Source organism: Megalopta genalis, chromosome 2 (genome assembly GCF_051020955.1).
Source record: "Megalopta genalis isolate 19385.01 chromosome 2, iyMegGena1_principal, whole genome shotgun sequence".
NCBI lineage: Eukaryota > Metazoa > Arthropoda > Insecta > Hymenoptera > Halictidae > Megalopta > Megalopta genalis.
The window spans coordinates 34,779,447-34,798,979 of record NC_135014.1 but is presented as its reverse complement, the minus strand read 5'-3'; the positions used below and the strand labels follow the sequence as shown (position 1 = coordinate 34,798,979).

The following is a 19,533-nucleotide window of genomic DNA, read 5'->3' as shown; positions in this document are numbered from 1 at the left end:
ATCGTTCTTATCATTGCGCACCATGCGCCACGTTTGTACGGTCAATTTAATTATCCCGGTTGAATCAGCCAGTCGAAATAACTGGTTCCGGGTTTTTCCTTTTACAGTTCCTGTTGTTATAAAAATACTTTTTTATCTTTTCCAGGAGAAATTTTTAAGTATACTTCTTTATCGAAGCATACGTTATAGTACGAATCATAGGAAGATTCAATAAATTAACAATCATTTTACGTCGGATCTGTTCAGCATTAACATGCTTATTTATTTCTAAAGATGTAACAACTATTTTCTGCTGATATTAAATTTCGTGCAGAAGCTGTAAACATGTTGCAGTCGGTATCGGTTGACATTAAAATGTAACGAAGTCATTTTTATGCTGATTAAAAAGTTCAGATCGCGTTGGATCGCGCGCCATGAATGATGATAATTCGTCGCGGCCGCGGATGCGTCTACGTTAAATACTCGAGTCGGAATTTCGTCAACGGATTTCCACGGGCGTGCCTTGTGCGCGGCGGAGCTTTATTCGCCGGGATTTATTCAGGAAGACGCACACACCGCTCCGTTATTTTCCTTGATTCTCTTTCTGAATGCATGAAGCGTGGTAATTAGTAAGTACGGGCCGGAGCCGCTCTCGTCCCGCGACCTACTTCGCGCTCCCGAAAAGATAAATAAATAGGAGCCCTCCGGCCGCGTTCATTTTTCTGCTATCGGCCGCGAGAATGGAAATCGATGGGTCGATGAGAGAATTTCTCGACCGAACACACCGGTTACCCTCGAATCACAAAGGGACCACGATCACTCGGAAATCCCCGCTAAAAAAGCCTAATGGAGTCGTCGGTGACCTCGACGAGAAACAAAATAGTGTCTCTCCGTTGAACTATTCTTTCGCCGAAAATGTCTCGTTCTGCTCGACGAGTATCACTCCGCGAATTAAACAACGATGCCTCCGTGGCGCTGGCAATTTTTGTCTGTTATTTGGAAAGTTCAAGAAGCGTTTTTCCGCGCAACTGGCAATTTCCTGTAGCACACTCACGTGTTTCATCATGAAAATAGATTTTCAAGTTCAAAAAAAGAAAAAAAGAAATATATTTTTCTATTCAACTAGTAACGTTTCCCGACCACTTTTTTCGCTTTCCATAACGTACGTCCTCCTTGGAATTAGAAAAATGTTTTTACCGTTATGCCAGCAATTTTTGTCTATCACTCGCCAAATTGGAAAGATAGTTTTTCGGTCGACTGACATTTCTCGACGAGAAGTGAAAGCATCGTTTCCTCGTTCAACCGGCGATCCTTTTCCTACAACTTTTGCATTATTTACGTGGAAAACGCTTCTTGAAGAAAATGTTTAATCACAGAGCTGACAAATTTTCTCTACGGTTCACAAAATGAAAAATATTTTTTACAATTAAAAGGCGCAGGTTCTGTTCAACTGTCTCTTTTCGTCTGCGACATTTTCGTTTCTACGGCGAGATCTGTTGGATTTATAATAATTGAATTCAAATTACGATAAACTGTAAATATTTAACCAATGAAAAATAACATTTCTTGACACACCTGACATATTATACATTGCAATTATTTATTCTACTCTCATTTAAAGCGACACTCTCCTTAAACTAGCTTAACTCTCCTTAACTAGCCAATATTAATATTTACACCAATTTTTAATAAAATAATCACCCACACATGTAGATCTTGTTTTATTAATAATTACGTTAATATTTTCTAAAACGATCTCGCACAAAGCCACCCGTCGAAACGAACAAATTATATCTCCGTGTTCCGTGAGATCGACGTTAAATAATTTCCTGGAAAATTTCGCAGTATATTACACTCTCCGAGGCAAATGCAGAGGGAACTTATCGACGGAATGTTTTCCGAGGCTGCGACGCGAGCTCGAGAGGGAAAAGAGCGCGCGAAGGCTCGGCGGGGTCACTAACATAATAAGAAACTATGACGAGCCAGCTGGTTCTCCTTTCACGAGAATTAGATTCGGTCTCCGCGGGGTTCCGAAGACTCCGGCACCGTGTCGCTGGGAACGCGACGGGATGGATTATCGGGAGGTGGAATTTTAATTAATGCGGCCACGTGGACAGTGTCTTAGAGCCGTGCGCTCGCTGTTCCGCATCTCCGGGGCCATTCTATCCGGAATATTAAAGCCGGGCCGGCACGCTTAATTATTTATCCTTGCTCCTCTGCTCCCCATGTCCATTTACTTTTCTGCTTGAATACTCTGCGCTGACGTGCGCGCGCGAGCGCGCGAGCGCGCTCAAACGCTCGCCTAGCTTCAATGGGAACAGAGAGAGCGCAAAATGTGTTCAACGAAACACGCTCGCCGGCATTATTTACCCAAGTCCCTTCTGCTCGTCGCGATCTACTTCGTTCCAGTGTTTGCTACCCTTAAACGCGTTTTTCTCCGTTTGAGACAATACTTCGCGATGAATTTCGTCGTGAATAATTTTCCGTTACGAAGTCCCCGTTATTTTGGTCCCCGAATAAGCGGGTTAGAATCATGATAAGTCACATTTTCATCGTTGCCAGAGATAAGGGCTGTTATTGTTTGCCAACGCGCGCATTGTTTACCGGCCAAATTTATTGTTGAGATAATTCACGGTTAAATTGGTTCATAGTAACCTTACAATTTATTTCACTCGTCTTTTCAACAATTTTGGTATGTGTAGATTGAATTATAAAAATAATAAAAAAGTTTGAACGTTACGAACATATAACTGTAACACCGTCAACACAGCAAAATGATTAAAATAAATAAATGTAGTTTCTGCATCGTTCAATTCATTCCGACAATTTTTATTTTGCATAAACGTCCACAGTCTAATTATAAAATATCTGTGAAAACTGTCGAAAATCCGATTTACGCCACTGTGCTCCTAACTCGCTCAAATTCCAACGAATTTTATATCCCGCCGCAGCGATCAAACGTTTCTGATGCCTCTGTAACTTGTTCAAAATTTGTATAAAATACGCATTGCAATATATTATATATTGTACAGAAATTGTGCTGCAATTTGAACGTTTAAATAATTGCGTTGAAGGTTTCGTTGGTAAATTTGATATTGCCAATTCGATTCCCACCATATAGATATCAAACGTTCGATCTTTTTGGAAACATTTCAACGTCATCGTAACCTTTCACTGTTCGGATAAATTCTGGCATCCATTTTCTCGTTGCTTCACACGATAACGTTTTCACACTTTCCGCGGAACCGAGTATTTAAGCGAACTTGCACGACGCGTTAACGCGTTTCCAGCCGATGACGCGAAATTCCGATACTTTACGAGACGCCGGCGTTTTTTGCCTCGCTTCGAAATAACAGGTAGTTACGTGTACGATGTTTCAGAAGGCTCCCGGTAACGGTGGTGATCGATGTTGACTTTAGATTTCCGTAGAGACCAAGGAAGAAAGATTCGTATTTCAACTAATTTATCTACGGTTTCAGATAATATACCGTCGGATATTGTATTACATCATTAGAGCAACATTCGCCGCCGACAAGAAACATCAATGTTAAATTAAGCCCGCGTTGATTTAGAACATTGCGTAACCGTTGCGGGTTTAAAACCGGCAGTGACGTCAAATTTCATTTGCGTCCGAATGCCGGGAAAATGTTATTTGTACAACATCGAAATTTCAAAGAGCAATGGATTCTGTGATACCGAAATATTATCTAAGTATCTTTCGCATGTGAACATCTGAAATGGAAATAATCTACAGGATGCTCCATAATTATGTCCCATATTTTCCCTAAGGAAAATGTTACTTCAATTAGCCTCAGGAATCACCCTTCCCGGATAAACATAATTATAGGACACTCTGTATATGAATCAATATACCTAAATAAACGTCCTATTATCCAAACGTGAATGTTGTCACAATTAGTTTATAATAATAAACTAATATAACAATTAGTTTATAATAATAAACTAATATAACAATTAGTTTATAATAATAAACTAATATAACAATTAGTTTATAATAATAAACTAATATAACAATTAGTTTATAATATAATAATCAATGTTTTAATGTACTACTAATTTATGCATTCATTTTTACACTTTATTCCAACGTTCTTTAGTAAAAAATATTAAGTCTTAATTACTCATTTTGTAATATCTGCGAGGGTTGTCGGTACAATAATTTAGAGTATACATGAAAATATCAATTTCTCAATATAAAAATTTAATATATGAAGGAAAATATATCAATTTGTCAATGTAAAAGTTTCATATGGGAATGACAATATTAATTTCTCGATACAAAAGTTTAGCGTGGAAATGAAAATATCAGTTTCCCATAATTGGTTCGGACAATCGAGATTCTGCTGCAGCAGTCGATGCATCAAATTTTACACTTCGCCGTATTCCGGTACATTTGAGAACCAGTTCTTCGCAAGCGAGTGAAAGCTACGAAGGTTCTCGACAAAAGAATTTAATATATGAACGAAAGTATCGAATTCGTTTGCCGGCGATCAGAAATTGTTTGTTCTGAATCTCGCGATTCGACGTCTTCGGGGCGGGAGAAGGCGCGGCGAAAAGTGGGTAGGAAGTATCGACTCGATGGGGAACGCGGACTCGAGCGTTCGATGCAACCATTAAGCTTCATTTCCACTGACAGAAATGTGTCGCGGCTCGCCACGGAACACGAGTGTATTAATTCCCATTTGAGCTTCATTCAGCCGTCAGTTTTCATTTCCATGGGCCACGCTGGACCAGCATCCCCCCGAGCTGCTTAGAAACCGTTCCCTGCGTGCAACAATGTATCTCGATGACGTTCAACATCGGCGACATCTTCTGTCAGAAAATGTCGCTTCCCCTTTGCTAATAGAGCGTGACCTCGCTGATCCAAACTAATCACGAGAGCGTTCGGATAATAGAGTTTCTTTTCTCAGACACGACTCCAGATCGAATGCTTGCAATATATAGCGCTGGGTATTTATTATATAAATTCTGAAGAATGCATTTCTTGGGACTACTACAGTAACGTCTCCCTAACTGACGCTCAGATTGTGCAAAAAAATGGACAATTTGGGAAGAGGAGATACGATTATTCGAGCCATGCAGCTCGTTCCTGTAGTTGTTGACAATTCGAAACTATAAAAACGAACTGCAAGGCCAAATTGTCTATTTTCGTGGACAATCTGAGCGTCAATTAGAGAGACATTACTGTATTTAGTACTCCACGTCCGCCAAGGATAAATGTTATGTATTTACGACAAAAATTGACAAGTTTAATCCGAAACAATGAAAGACTAAAGGAATTTCATATCGTTTCGCATTGACCTTATCGGAATTATTGAATAAATGTCGAAATATTTATGTGGCTTCTGTTTCTTAATTAATGTGATTATAATTTCTAAATTAATAAAGTCTATACATACACGGTCACACTACTGCTGGATTATGTTTCGGATTAAATTTTCGACGTGAAATATTCGAACACCGCAAGTTTTATTTAAATTTATGGCAAACAGCAGGATTAAAAAAAAGTAGCCGACCGTTTCGATAAATTTTACCTCCGTAATTTCAGGGTTTCAAATTAAACTGCTTCGAAGTTGCGAGCATTTCGGGTGTGTTGAGTAAGTTCCCAAGATTTGCGGTCGTAAAAATTCAGAGCTCGCGCGGAACTTTGTTTAAACGAGGCGTAACTGTTTACGTCGAGGAAGCTAGCGTAAATATTTCCGGTGATTTGAATCCGGCATCCGCAACCCCTTTTGTAATCCACCCTTGGCGCTGAACGTTTGATCGGGGAAAATTCATTTCGAAGAGTTGTAACAACATGAACGGAGCGCGGTATCCTTAAAGTTCGACGAAAGTTCCGCCGGTTCTTGGGGCACTGTTAGGGGATGCCGGCGGCACGCGGCGATTGGTAATTGAGACGAGATCGAATCCCGGGGATCCGCTCGAATTAGCAGAGCTCCCCCGATAGCCGATCGTCGGCCGGCTTTCTCAATGGTTGGTTCTTGAAATTTTCATCGGGCGAAGTCACGTATAGAAGTCGCGACGGAATTTAATTATCAGAGGGCCGGGAAAGTTCGTTCTCCGAGTCCGGCGCGTTCGGGCGAAGTTTTCCGAGACCGGTGACGTCGCGTCGCGCACTCGGAATGGCCCAGTTCGATACACATGTCAAAGTAAATGCAGGCCTTTCAGCTGCTTGTCTAATTAGGCGGGCTTTTTAGCCGGCGTTTGATTAAGCTGTAAATTGCGAGAGTCGCGGCGGCCGCGCGAAAGGAAATTAGGAGGCGGCGCGACGCCGCTCGACGATACCGAGCTCTGCGAGATTATGAAAATCTTTCGATCCGAACGCGAGAACCGGAAGCTGCCTCGATTTAATCCGCCGATCGAATTGTGCCGACGCTTCCGGTGGAATTTCGAATTTCGTTGCGAACGAAATGTAAGTTTGTTCGATTTTTGTTCGTCGAGACCGAAATGAAGGTGCATTTGTAATTTTTCTTTGTTATTTATCAAATTTAAGCGCCTGTCAGATTCTATCAAATTTATTAAACCGTGCTTTTCGCGATGGAAAGGCCCATTAAATAAGATCTCTTTCTCTTCAATCAACAATTTTTAGTATCGATTCTTCGTTTTTCAAGATGGAAATATTCTTAACAATCATATAAAGTGTTTTTTTACTCGACTGACAATTTTGTCCACGTTTTCCCACTTCGTGACAATCAACATCCTCCAGGTCGAATAAACGATTCCCTATTTAAACAGAAGTTAAAGTTTGAACAAAAGCGTTTTTCTACTGACGTTTCTTTCCCTGCAACATTTTTCTTCTCCCACAATGAAAATACCCTTAAGATTAACAAAAGCGCCTTTCTATTTAATTGGCAATCTTGTTCTGCAACTTCGTCGCAATGAATACACCATCTGGTGCAATTAAAACAGCATTTTTCTCTGATACTCGCAATTTTCGCAAACGTCTTTTTATCGGAAACTTTTTATTTTCCCTAGCAATTAAAAAATCATTTTCCGTTGGAAATCGACCATATTTTTTCTACCGCCACTGACACTGCGAACGAGCATTTTTTATCGAAAACTATTCGTCGTCAGAGAAAGTAGAAAAATACAGCAGTCGACTAATTAAACGCCGCGTCGAAGACTCGATCAAATTGTTTCGGTTCTTCCGAATTCAGAAAATAGTTTCAGGGGTGAACGATTAAACGGTGATGCAACCTTGAGGGAAACAGAACGTGAACCGAACGTTGGCCGGAAGGCGTTCAATCAACATCCGGCGAATGTCGCCGCGTGGAAACCGCGGGAACGGTCGTTCCCGTAGCGTCGGCTCCCGAAACAATCGATACGGGCGCGAGGGTTCGATTAAAACGAGCTTTCACGTGTGCCGGCGGAAAACGAGTTTTCCTCGTTGGCGAAAATCGGGCGGCTGGGTTCACCATGTTGCCGGGCAAAAAGCGGAGAACAGATCGAATCCCGTCGCTAACGACCGCCACAACGAAACAATGGATCGTGAAACGCTTTCGGTTTCCTGCGGGTTTTCGCCGGCTCGCTTTCCTCGGACGATTTCCTGCGAATTTTTGGGGCCGCGTGCCACGTGTCGCGCGATCTTTTTTCCCCCGGCGAGACCGGACCGCGGTGTCGCTGGTACACGGAATATCCGCAACACGGCTAAATTATACAGCAACATCGCGATGGCGAATAGGCGAAGGAAGATTACAGGGCGAAATTGTAAAGGAAAGTTATACGGAAAAATTGCGAAAGAGAATTGTAATGGAAAATTATACGGGAAAGTTCTACGGCAAAATCGTAAAGGGAGATTATGCAGGAGAGTTGTAAAGGAAAATTGTACAGAAAAACTGTACAATAAAACAGCAAGAAATCGTGAAGAAAAATTATACGGAAAAATTGTAGAGAAGATCGAAATCGTAGAGGTCGAAATGTAGAATTGATATTTATCGATTGCTCGCTTTAGTTTCGCGAAAAGTCAGCGAGTAGAAACGGTCTGTCACGATCGGACACGCCTCACGGACGTTCAAGCTGAGCGAACTCATACTAATTTTCTGTCATTGTTTCGTGAAAGTCTGAAAACGGGAAACAAAGATCCTTTGTTTCAAACACAAAACAACAACAGAATTAATTTCTGCGAATGTACATGCTGCATTGTATTTTAGATACGTGCGCATACCGAGAATGCACAAATACCCGCAAGCTGTTTATAATGTACTGCATTCACAACAAAGTCTTATCTTTGTTATCTTTTGCACTGACTGTTTTACGTACGGGAAATAAACAGTCGTCCGAAAACAAAATGATGTTCTACGTACTTCGTATAATTAAAGTGACAGTTTGTTCAGGGAGTAACATTTATATTGTCGCGCGTTCAAAACTTTGTAAAATACGAACACCACTGAACAACAATTGATGTTCGCTCATTTTCAAGCGACGCGCAAGACTAAGAACGCACATTACGATGCTAATAACATTCCGGCACCAGCGGCAAATTACCGAAATCGGAGCAGTTCATTCGGGTGCGTATAAAAGGATGATAAAAATTCGATTTCCGTCGCCGAAATTCGCCGATAAAAACCATAATCCAGGCGAAATTGGTCCGCGTGATGGCGCGTATCCGGCCGGCGTTAATTAAGTCTGTTTCCATTTAAATAAAGAAGCCAGCGGGTTTCGATGAATACATTATCGGGAACGTACGTGGACGGGGCTGCCGTTGGAAAACGAAGGCGACCGTGATATCCGCTCCTGGAAAACACGCAGTATCCGCTTTCCATTTTTTCTGCCACTTGTCGCTCAATGAATATGCAGGAAATCGGGGGACCGTGCGTTTTAATTCGTAAGTTAACGCGAGCAGATCGAAGCAGCCCGATACTATCGCAAAATTAACAAAGAGAGATTCCGTTCGACCGATTCGATCCGTCGGCTGTTGCTCGGTCTCGAAGACTCGCACTTGCTCCGTAAACGTTCGTTAACGACGGTGGAACTTTTACTTCGAAACAATGCGGCTATTAGCTCGCGTCAGATACACCGTCCTCTTGCTCGCGAATTTATATTATTCTCCAAGATGGTTCCTAATTAAACTTTCCCGGGGAAAAGTGCGTTTTTCCGAGGCGCCGCCCCGTGGAACTTCTGTAACCACGTAATTCCCCGCGCAACCGAATATTTCAATTTGCCCGCGGCGGAATCTAATTAACCGCCTCGGCCCGTCGAACGAATTAATCTTTGAGGCGGTAATTCCACCAGCGCGTGGGCGCCGCGTGTCGCCTGACCTCTCATTCGCTGTCATATCTATGAAATTAACGCTTTATCCGCTGTCGTATCTACGAAATTAACGCTTTAGTCGCGTTAATCGTCCCATGGTTGCTTTAAACCACCTCCACCAGAATCAAAGACCAATTTTCTAACGAGAATATCGACTTTGTTATGCGATATGTAACCTCAAAATTCATTCTAGACGGAGAGGGTTGTTTCTCAAATCTTGAACACTCTCCAGGTGGAAATTTGTTCATTTCTTTTTCTTCAAAATAGTGTGAAATAGTCAATTTTTGTCTATCATACAATTGTATGTATTTATTTAAAACATCGTGTTCTGAATAATTTGTAATTTTGTTATAATAATTTTTTGGATGCAGCTCGGACACTGAGGAGTCTGTTGACAGATTTCAGGAAAATATAATATTTAAAAGTTGCTTATAATTTAGTAACATTATTTATTATATTATATTATATTATATTATATTATATTATATTATATTATATTATATTATATTATATTATATTATATTATTTTATATTATTATATTTACACTATACTTTTGTAATATGAATTATATATAACTTATATTAATGTATAATATAAATTTTGTATAACTTGATTAATATAAACTGCAGCTAGACCCACTCAAATCTCTACTATTTAATTGTCATTGATATATTTTCAAATCCAAATTATCAGGATCGAGATCATCGAACATCATCAAGCATCGTCGAAATAATTTTAATTTACTTAATTTATTATACCCACGAACAATTTTCGATTTTAACCTTCCGTTTTAAATCGTCAAAACGTTTATCTCTCCTATCTAGAATACTACCATTCATGATCATGACCAAGTCGAACTGTTATGGGGGGAGGGGTTAACGTTGTATCGGTTTCTCGGGAACGGGGGTTGAAATTCCGTTCACAGTTTGATAACGATCGAGCTGGAAAAACGATCTACCGTTGAAAGAAATCGTGCACAGATCTGACCATCGCAATGGAATTGAAATTGTTCGTGATGAATCTGTGGCGACCCCTTTACCCCCTGGAACCCTCGCCCCGCACACCGCGCCGCCAGGACCCGGCCTGTCCAGAATCAAGCCTAACTAACTGGCAACGAAAACGTGAAAGGACGTCGAACGTAGCGGAGCGACACGCGACACGGAGAAACGAAATGAAACTGCTGAGAGTCGAAAGGAGAAATTGCTCTTTTCAACCAATCAACCCTCCCCCGCCCCGGCCCCTCGAGCAGCCGCTCTTTTTCCCTCGTTTCCTCTCGTTTCTCCGCGAGCTCGAATCAACGTGATTAATTACAATATCGCTTTTTCCCCTCTCTCTCTCTTTCTCTCTTTCCCCGGTCCCTCCCTCGATCGCCACTTTATTTTTGATTTGCAGCCCACGCCACACATTTTCGAAATTGTGTCCCATTTGCACCCATGAATTAGTATGTTTTGTATTCTGGGAGCGAGGTCGTTAATTATACGAGCTAACAGTATGAATCGTGCGACAAATTTTCGGAGAATTTTTCGAAGAGCTTTTGCAAGATTTTTTTTACTGCGCCGTGCGATTAATTGGTGTAACCTTTGTGAGGATTTTTATCCGATCGCATGCTTCGTCGTTGTAATTAATTAAAATTTTTAGTGCAGCGGAATGTGTTACGATCGTTACCGATTTATTGTGGTTTATTTATTTATTTATAGTTTAGTAAAAGCGAAAATATTTCTCTGCAAGATTTTATAGTTTCTACAGAGTTAGAAATTATTTAATGCGAATACGAAATTGAATTTTACATTGAGAGAAAGGTTATAAATTTGTACACTATTGCATGACGAACTTACAATTCAATTTTTATTCAGATTCTTTTCATGCTGCCTTTAAATTCTCGTGTGTCTTTTCAACGTGCATTCTTCAGAAAAATAAACAATTGAACTGCACAAAATCAAGGACCCCTTTCATTATCCGGACTTCTAAAAATTTAAACCAAATTTAAAAGAAACTGATTTACTTTTATCAATGTGAACCACCTAACTTAACACACTGACTGTGTTAATCACTTGTATGTAGGTGAATAAATTATTTGTTACTATCTAAAAATTAATTCTTACTCTAATCTATTATATCTTCCTAATTTCATTAGGAATTATAACTGATTATAATTAATTTTATAACTGGCCTCCTCAATTTCAATTCAATTATTAATTCACGATCTAATTTTTTGAAATTTTGCGAGGTTGTTGGCGCGACAGTCGAAGCGTTGAACAAACAGAAAACTTATTTATCGGTCCCAGAGGTTCAGAAATGTCGCAGTAACTGCCCGGACACAATCTCCAGCGATAATAAAACTCATCGAAAATGTCTCTAATCTACCGCTGATATTTCCCGAGGCGAGAGACTGATCGAAATGGAAGAACTATAAAACGGGCCGGGAGCCGTGTCTCATCGCGGAGTCATAAACTCGTAGATTGTTCTTCCAGGTGAGCCAAAATGGCGTCCGCGGACCGAGCGTCCTCGGATGTGGATTAACGGAGTTTTATCTTCGGGGCTACAGACGGCGATAAATTTCGTCAAGTGGACAGAAACGAAGGAGCGTCGGCGGTCGCGTTTTATCGGATCCCTAAAAATATTTCCACATCGAAATACGGTCCTGGAAGCGGAGGAGTGGCGCATTAAGCCGGCCGATCGGCTGCCGAACGACCGGCCCACGGTTATTACGCATCCCCTGGCCGATTCGACGAGGTAGCAGACCCGTAAAGTCCTGCGGCGAATTAATCATAAACTTGCTGAACAACAATTCTGGTTTGCGTTCGCAACGACCATTACTCGCGGCCAGAATCTCCCTATTGTACGATTGTTACGATTACGGGTGTCGTCAGAATTATATGCCGAAATTAAAATTAACAGCGTCGTCGTCGCCGCCGCCGACGGGAAATACAGGGTGTCCCAAAAATGTCTCGCAATCCGAAAGTGACTTGTTCCTCAGATCATTTGAAGTAACTTTTTCCTTTACAAAAATTTTCTCCGAGGCACCATTAACGTTTTATTAACGAAAAACAGTGACCAATGCGAGGCGAGCTCAGCTGACGCGAGGCGACCGAGCCAATGAGCGGAACTGGGCTTCGTTGGTTGGCTGGGCCGCGTCGCGTCAGCCATACTCGATTCTTATTGGTCACTGTTTTTCGTTAATAACTCGTTAACGGTGCCTCGGAGAAAAATTTTGCAAAGGAAGAAGCTGCTTCAAATGATCCGAGGAACCCGCCATTTCCGGATTGCGAGACATTTTTGGGACACCCTGTATATTTGGGCGTTCAATTCGCAGGACGATTATTCCGCGCGCCGATCGGAATACGCGTGCCTCTCGCGGATAGAAAATGCAATTGTTCCGAGGACAGAAGTCCCTTACAGGTCCCGGCGAATTAATTAATTCCGACCCGCGATTCCGATTTTACGAAATCCGTTTTATAAAACCCGAAATCGGGGGGGAAAATAGGGTCCGCGTTGACGCGACGGTAAATCAAGAACGGTTATATTTTCGTTTGTAACGTCTTTGGCAAGTCCCCCGAATTAATTAGAATTCGAAATGGCGATTCCGATAGATCGTTTCGCGAAATCAGAAATTCGCTGGAACATTTCGACCGAAAAAAGACATTTATGCGTTGCCGTCGCGACGTTATGTCGCGAATCGAAACAGGTGTGGACAATTATATGCGTTCAAAAGGGCCCCGTTACAGCTCCACCAAATTAATCAGAATTTTAAATGTCATTCCGCGATGCCATGAATCCGCGGGGAAATTTGTTTCGCCGGGAAACGTTTCTCGACGGGGACAAATTGAAAATGTGATCATTGCGAACGTCATGAGCGCAGAAAAATCCGCAGTTCGATAATAACAATAATTGGCCATTGCGGCGGGCTCGCGATGACACGGAGAACACGCGGGCTCGTAGATTAATAAAATGCTGGCGAAACGTTTTCGCGAAATGTGCAGAAAATTGTCACGGAACCCCGGCGGGGGCGGGGGACACGTTCCGCGCGCGGAGTTGCTTGATTAATTGATTGATCTCGCCGGGGGCACCGATGCTCAACATCTGGAATTTTTCCTGATGCACATGTTCGACGATATTCGACGCGATTAAATGAAAATTGGAAAGTTTCGGCTCGTGACAGTTTTATCGCGGGCTGCGATACATCGGCGTAGTGATAGCGGAGCACCTGGGGGGGAGGGGGGCAAAGAGAGGCCGGCTCTCGACGACCTTGAGCAGTCATTTCCTTTTACTATGCCTATAAACGTCAAATATTATTGCGCCGAGGAGCGCTAATATCAGCGTAAATTGAACTGCGAAGGTCCTGTAATTGAATTGATTAACCTCATCGGCAATCGGAAATCCATGTTACGATTTCTATATATCAATAAATCTTTCATTTCGAGTATTAATTTTTCATATTTAGTAAGACAGACTCTCGATTGATAACCTTCGCGAATCCGGCGGAGATTTTTCTTCTTGCGTAATTCGAAATTTGCAATCCAAGATGGCGGCCGGGAGTTATAAATTAGGACAAAGCAGCAAGCATTCCGCAGCCAATAAAATTACATTTAAAAGTGTCATCGCGTGTCTAAGCTTCCATTAACATTTGTTCGTCACGACTTAATTAATTCGCCGTGGATCCGCGCGATCCCATTGGTCAGAATTTAACGGGGAAAGAGGAAACAATACTTTAACCGCGCCAATATGTGACACATTTCTCGATTCTCGAGACGAACGTTTATAAGACTGCGCAAAATGATATTAAATCGGGGCTCGCGAAGCGTGAGAAAGAATGAAGAAATGGAAATTACGATGAAAGCTGGCTTATGGAGCTCTCATTACATCAACTCAGCCACGTTCTTGGAATTTTCTTCGACTCATTTACATTTTCCTGGCGTGTCCGCGTAATTCCATGATTTGGTTCTGAATACGTTGAAAATATGCTTTCACACATTCGCAGAATATGACGAGAAAATTGAACTATTCTTATCTTAAAGAAACAGAAGTTTCAGATTGAACCGATAATCATGATTTCCATTCAACATTTTAATCCAAATGTACCAAATACGCCAATTTTAAGATTAGGTTAATATAAATCTTCTTTCTTCAATCGAAACAATGCATTAGAAAAATGTATAAAAATCGTCGCTGACCGTTTTCCTTTTCTCCAAAACTGCATCAAATACGTTGATTTTACGATTAGATCAATAGAAATGGTTTTCACCGAACATTTCGATCGAAATCATAAACTTAATTTTACGACAGTATTCTAATTTCGTTAAGAAATGATTTTGTACCCAAGAAAAATGTATAAATATGGTAGGCGACTGTTTCCTTTTTTTCAAAACTACACCAAGTACATTAATATTAAGATTCGATTAATACAATTAGTTTCCATTGAGAATTTTGTATCGAAACCATGAATTGAACGAATTTTCTATTCAATAGTTCCGCGAGGAACGATTAAAGTTCGATTCTGTTAATATCCAATCGCGCGATCGATCGGGGACAGAGTAAAAATCGGCAACAAATTGGATAGAACGGATCGATCGCTCGATTTCATCCAGCGTCGTGGTGGGAACAGCTCCAGAAGAGAGCAAAATACGTCGTCCCGTGGAAAGTTCGTTTCTGCCAGGCAGATATTCGTTCAACTCCGATGGTATTGTTCCCCGTCGGGTGAAACTCATCTCTCACCCCCATCTTCACCCCCACAGCTCACAACTGCAATGTCAAATTGCACAATATTCATCGAAGTTTCTCCCTCTCCCTCCCTCCCTCCCTCTCTCTCTCTCTCTCTCTCTCTCTCTCTCTCTCTCTTCCTCTCCCTGTCTATATCATTCTCCATCTTTCTCTCTCAGATTACTTCGAATCGCTTAAACTTTCGGCGACCGGATTATTTAATCGAGGGGAGGGAACAGCGGCCGGGAAGAAATCGCGAATTTTAAGGCGACTCTTTATCGAGCGGCGAACGGGACTTAAGGGTGGCGAGAGAGAAGATATCGAGTTTAATTACCCCCACGGTTCGACGCTGTCGAACTTTCGCAAACTGAGTCGCGCCCACCCCTCTTCGCCCCCAGGCCGGCGGAAGTTTTCTATTGACTCGGCCTCCGGAGAAATATGAAAGTGCAGCACCCGGACACGTTATGCTAGTGACTATGGCATCGGTCGCGTGACGCCTACCACGCGTAATTGATTTCTTTGCCAGCCTCGGCGACGTGTAACACGTCGCGCCGTCTCGGCGAGTGCTTCGGAGGGCAGAAAAACGTCGTCGAAAAAACTTCGAGTAACTTCCGCTGGAAGCAATCGGAGCGAAATAAGGTTGAGAGAAAGAACTTCGTTGATATTTTTAACGGAAGATCGTTGAAGTTTATCTGTACGTTCGTGAGAAAAAATTGGGATTAAACATTGTGACATAGATGTTATTTCTGCGAAAAGTTGCGTGCGTTATCGTCGGCGATTGATATTTTAGTAAGATGACTCGCGCACTTGATAACAGAACCTTCGAATGAAATTGCAGCGCTGAAATTGTCGTATCGAACGCACTGCTGTCTTTCATTTTACTATTTATTTATCGTGCATTTATATCGGTCTGCGGTTTTACGTGCAATTTGGAGGGACAAATGTAAAAGTGAACAATGCTAAGTCACCGAACGTACAGGGTGTCTCTGAAGTAGCGGCACTCGAAAAGACGAAATTGACACCAGAAACGAATCCAAAATTTTAAGACACGTTTCCTCAGTTTCGATTCGATCGATCAAAAATTCTCTGCTATTTCTAACTAAACCGTGGATTTTATTCAATCGTGATAAAAATTGAACAGGTTTAATACAGAACTGCAAAGATGTTGGATGAGAATTCGGGACTGCTGTTTCACTACTGTTTGACTTAATAAAACCATTCAAAGGAACCATTAATTTTCATTGACTTCTAGTTTCTTAAAATTGACTTGGCATAACTTTATATTCCATAAAAATCCGCACTTTCGCAGATAGAATAGACAGTCAATGGAAAGAACATTCTGTTTGATCCACTACTCAACTGAGCGTACATACGGAACAAATATACATATCCATCATTCTTTCGACAATTCTTAAAGTGAGAAATCGTGCCCGCACAGCAGAAGCTGAAACAGTTCCAAAACCGTGAAGCTGCTCACAAACAGACCGACTAGCAAATCGACAAAACAATGGCTAGCCACAAATAACGCAAAGATCCACGAATGTACCACCAGAGAGACACCTTGTATCCTTCGCGCACCCTCCTCGAACTCACTCGGCGATTAATCACCGCGTTCGTCGGTTTCATGATGATCGGTTGTTTCGATCGATTCCGGGCGTATCGATCGTCGATCGCGAGTAAAGTCGGCACTGGCACGAGTCACGCGGTCCGCCAAAACAAACCGAGCACCGTAAAACCGCCGAGCTTGCGATCTATGGATCGTACCTTGAGATCCTGGCAGGACACACCGAGCGAGGACATCGAACGCGTACGATCCACCTGGCTTCGTCCGCCCTCTCTCTCTCGCGCGCTCTCTCTCTCTCTCTCTTTCTATCTCCCTCTCCTGCTCTTTCTCTCTTTTTCTCTCTTTCTCTGACAGTAAACTGTTTTCCCTCGGTCGGCGACGAAACGGAGGGTTGACGAGCTTGCGAGCTTGCGGTGGCACGTGAACACCACGGCCGAGTGGCGCGACTGAACTCGGCTGAACCGTGTCGGAGCTTGACTCCGGTTGAAGCTTTCGGGCCGGCGCTCTCTCGACCGACCGTCGGTGGCAGCGTCCGGGAGGCGAAGGGGTCGGCGGTGGTTCCGAAGGGTTGGGAAGGGGCTCGGAGGACGAGCGGCTGTGGATCTGGTAGGGGACAGGCGGGAGGGGGCGCGGATAGGGCTGAGGAAAGAGGAAACAGGACGAAAGACCCGGAACGCAAGGGTTGAAGAATATCTGAGACGGTCGGGTGTCGGGGGGGGAGGGTGTCGCGGCAGGAAGAAATGCGGGATTGATGCGGAAAGGGGTAAGCGGGGGCCCCAGGAATGGGCAAGAAAGCATTGCAAATTTTGAGGAGGTAGTGCCAGTGGTTGAAGGGTTGGAATTGGAGAAGAGAGTGAGGAAATAATATTATCTTACGGGGGAACGAAAAAGAATGGCGGAATAATGTTTTATTACCTATGGAACAGTAAAACTGAAAAGCTTTTGGTGCTTTCTGGGAATCGCGGGACTGAATTTATTCGGACCTTCCTGATTTTTACGATAACTAGTCTGCGGATATTTGTGCGAAATCGAAATTATCGTCAATTTCAAAATCCATGAGTCAGCTGGACATTTCTTTCTTGAATAATTTCAACGAGTTGAAACTAATGCATTGATGTCTCGACATAAATTTTGATATTCTCATTGTTTGAAATTTCATTGTGTCATAAATGCATAAAATCCGCGTGTCTGAATCAGTAATTCAATCATTTCCTAAAAGAGAATCTTTACAATTTCAACGTTTTTATAATGAGAAATGAGAGATCGTTTTGTTATATTATAATAAATATTATTAACTATTATTATTATGTATATACTACTATTATTATATATACTATTATTATATATACTATTATTATTATTAAATTATAATAAATATAAATATTTATTAAATTATATTTTAAAAGGGACAAAATGGCGGGCACCGTATCCGTGAATGTGTACAAGAAAGTTACCCTTCCTGGACGATTAAAGAACATTTGAGAAAGGTTGAAAATTTGAAGGATCCAAGAAGTACGAAAGGGTGACGAAGTTGGACATAATTTATTCTTACAAAGGTAAACCGGAAAATCTGAAGAGTTCCAGAACGTTTCGAAAGGGGCGGAATGAAGATTACGAATCGGAGAGTATCGCCAGGGGTGCGGTGAATTGTGGACAGGATCGACGCGGGAGACAAGACTCGCGGAGAAAACTGGGGATCGAGGAATTCGGGAGGGGGGGTGGGGGTTGAAATTTTGTAGTCCGGGGAAGTTTGAAGGGGTTGAAATGCTCGAAGATCTTCAGGATACGAGGAAACAGTGGAGGAATAAGATATTCCAGGGAAAGTTGCGGAAAGAAGACACGGAACTTCGTAAGTTTAAAGGATCAGAATTCAAAGGGATGAAAGAAAATAAGGGGTCGAGGATTGAGAAATTCAGTGGGACTGAAGATTTCGAGGACTTGAGAAGTTCCGGAGGTTGGAAATGCCGTGGGAGTTGTACGCGAAAAAAGAAGCAATAAAAAGATATGGTCTTCTGGCGAAAGTTGTAAAAAATGGATACGAATGAACGTGGTCGGAGATAAGGGTTGCAGAATTTTGAGAAAGAAGTGTTATAGAACCGATGTCGCCGGAAGCACAGTTCGAATTGCTCCAGCTGGACGAAGAAACGAGACTTCCGGAAGAGACGGATAAGGGTGAAATGTCGGGAGAACTCGGCGTGGCGGAAAGAGGGAAAAATAAGAGAAGAGTAATAATATGAAAATCCCTTATTGGGTTGCGATGGGAGGGCGTCGTAAAAATGTCACGAGTAACATAAACAAGAGCGGACAAGATTGATGCAGCAGAAGATGGTGGAATTATAAAGAAGAGGAGCAGGGGATTGAAAAATCTGGCGGTGTTAGAAATAAGAGGATACAACGGGAAGGAAGTATGACGGACGAGTGGAAACACGAAAAAGGTGCTAGAAAGCAGCTGAAAGGTGACTAAGGTGGTGGGGGAGGGGCGGAAGAGGGTTGCGAAGAAATGCAAAAGAGATTGATGGGGCTGAAGAGAGTGGACTTACAGAAACGGGGGGAACGGGGGTGCGAGAATTTTCAGGGATTGAGAAACTTGGAGGAAATAGCAGACAGGAGAACGTATTAAAAATAGCAGCATGTATTTGCAGGGGTTGCAGACAGAAGATGTGGCAGTAGAACGTGGGAAGGGTTGAGAAATGTCGGTGGGTGGTACATGGCGTACGGGTGCGAGAATGTCGCTAAGGGTCACGAAGAAGTGCTGACAAGATTGATGCGGCAGGAACGGACATGAAATTATAGGGAACGTGAGTGGGAGGGGTGGGTTGGAAAATTTGCGAGGATGAAGCGAAGGAGGCGCGGGGAAAGTGTAACACGTTTTTACGCGGATTACAAGCGGGAGATGTAACGGAAGAATAAAAACACGGGGTGGGTGAACGACCGGAAGCCGGGGTAAAAAATTGGGGTGAAACGTTGTCACGGCGGGGATGAAAGCAGCGGAGCTGCTGGGAAGAAAAATATCGAGAGCGAA

The 19,533-nt window shown here is 42.4% G+C and overlaps 1 protein-coding gene across 1 annotated transcript in view; it reads right to left on the bottom strand.

Moving 5' to 3' along the window:
- LOC117225398 (uncharacterized) overlaps positions 1-17,003 on the bottom strand; it is a 101,274-nt gene extending 84,271 nt beyond the window's left edge. The window contains exon 1 of the mRNA XM_076519245.1: positions 16,712-17,003. The gene's annotated coding sequence lies outside the window, so the exon portion shown is untranslated. The remainder of the gene's footprint in view (positions 1-16,711) is intronic.
- Between the last annotated feature and the right edge of the window lie 2,530 nt (positions 17,004-19,533).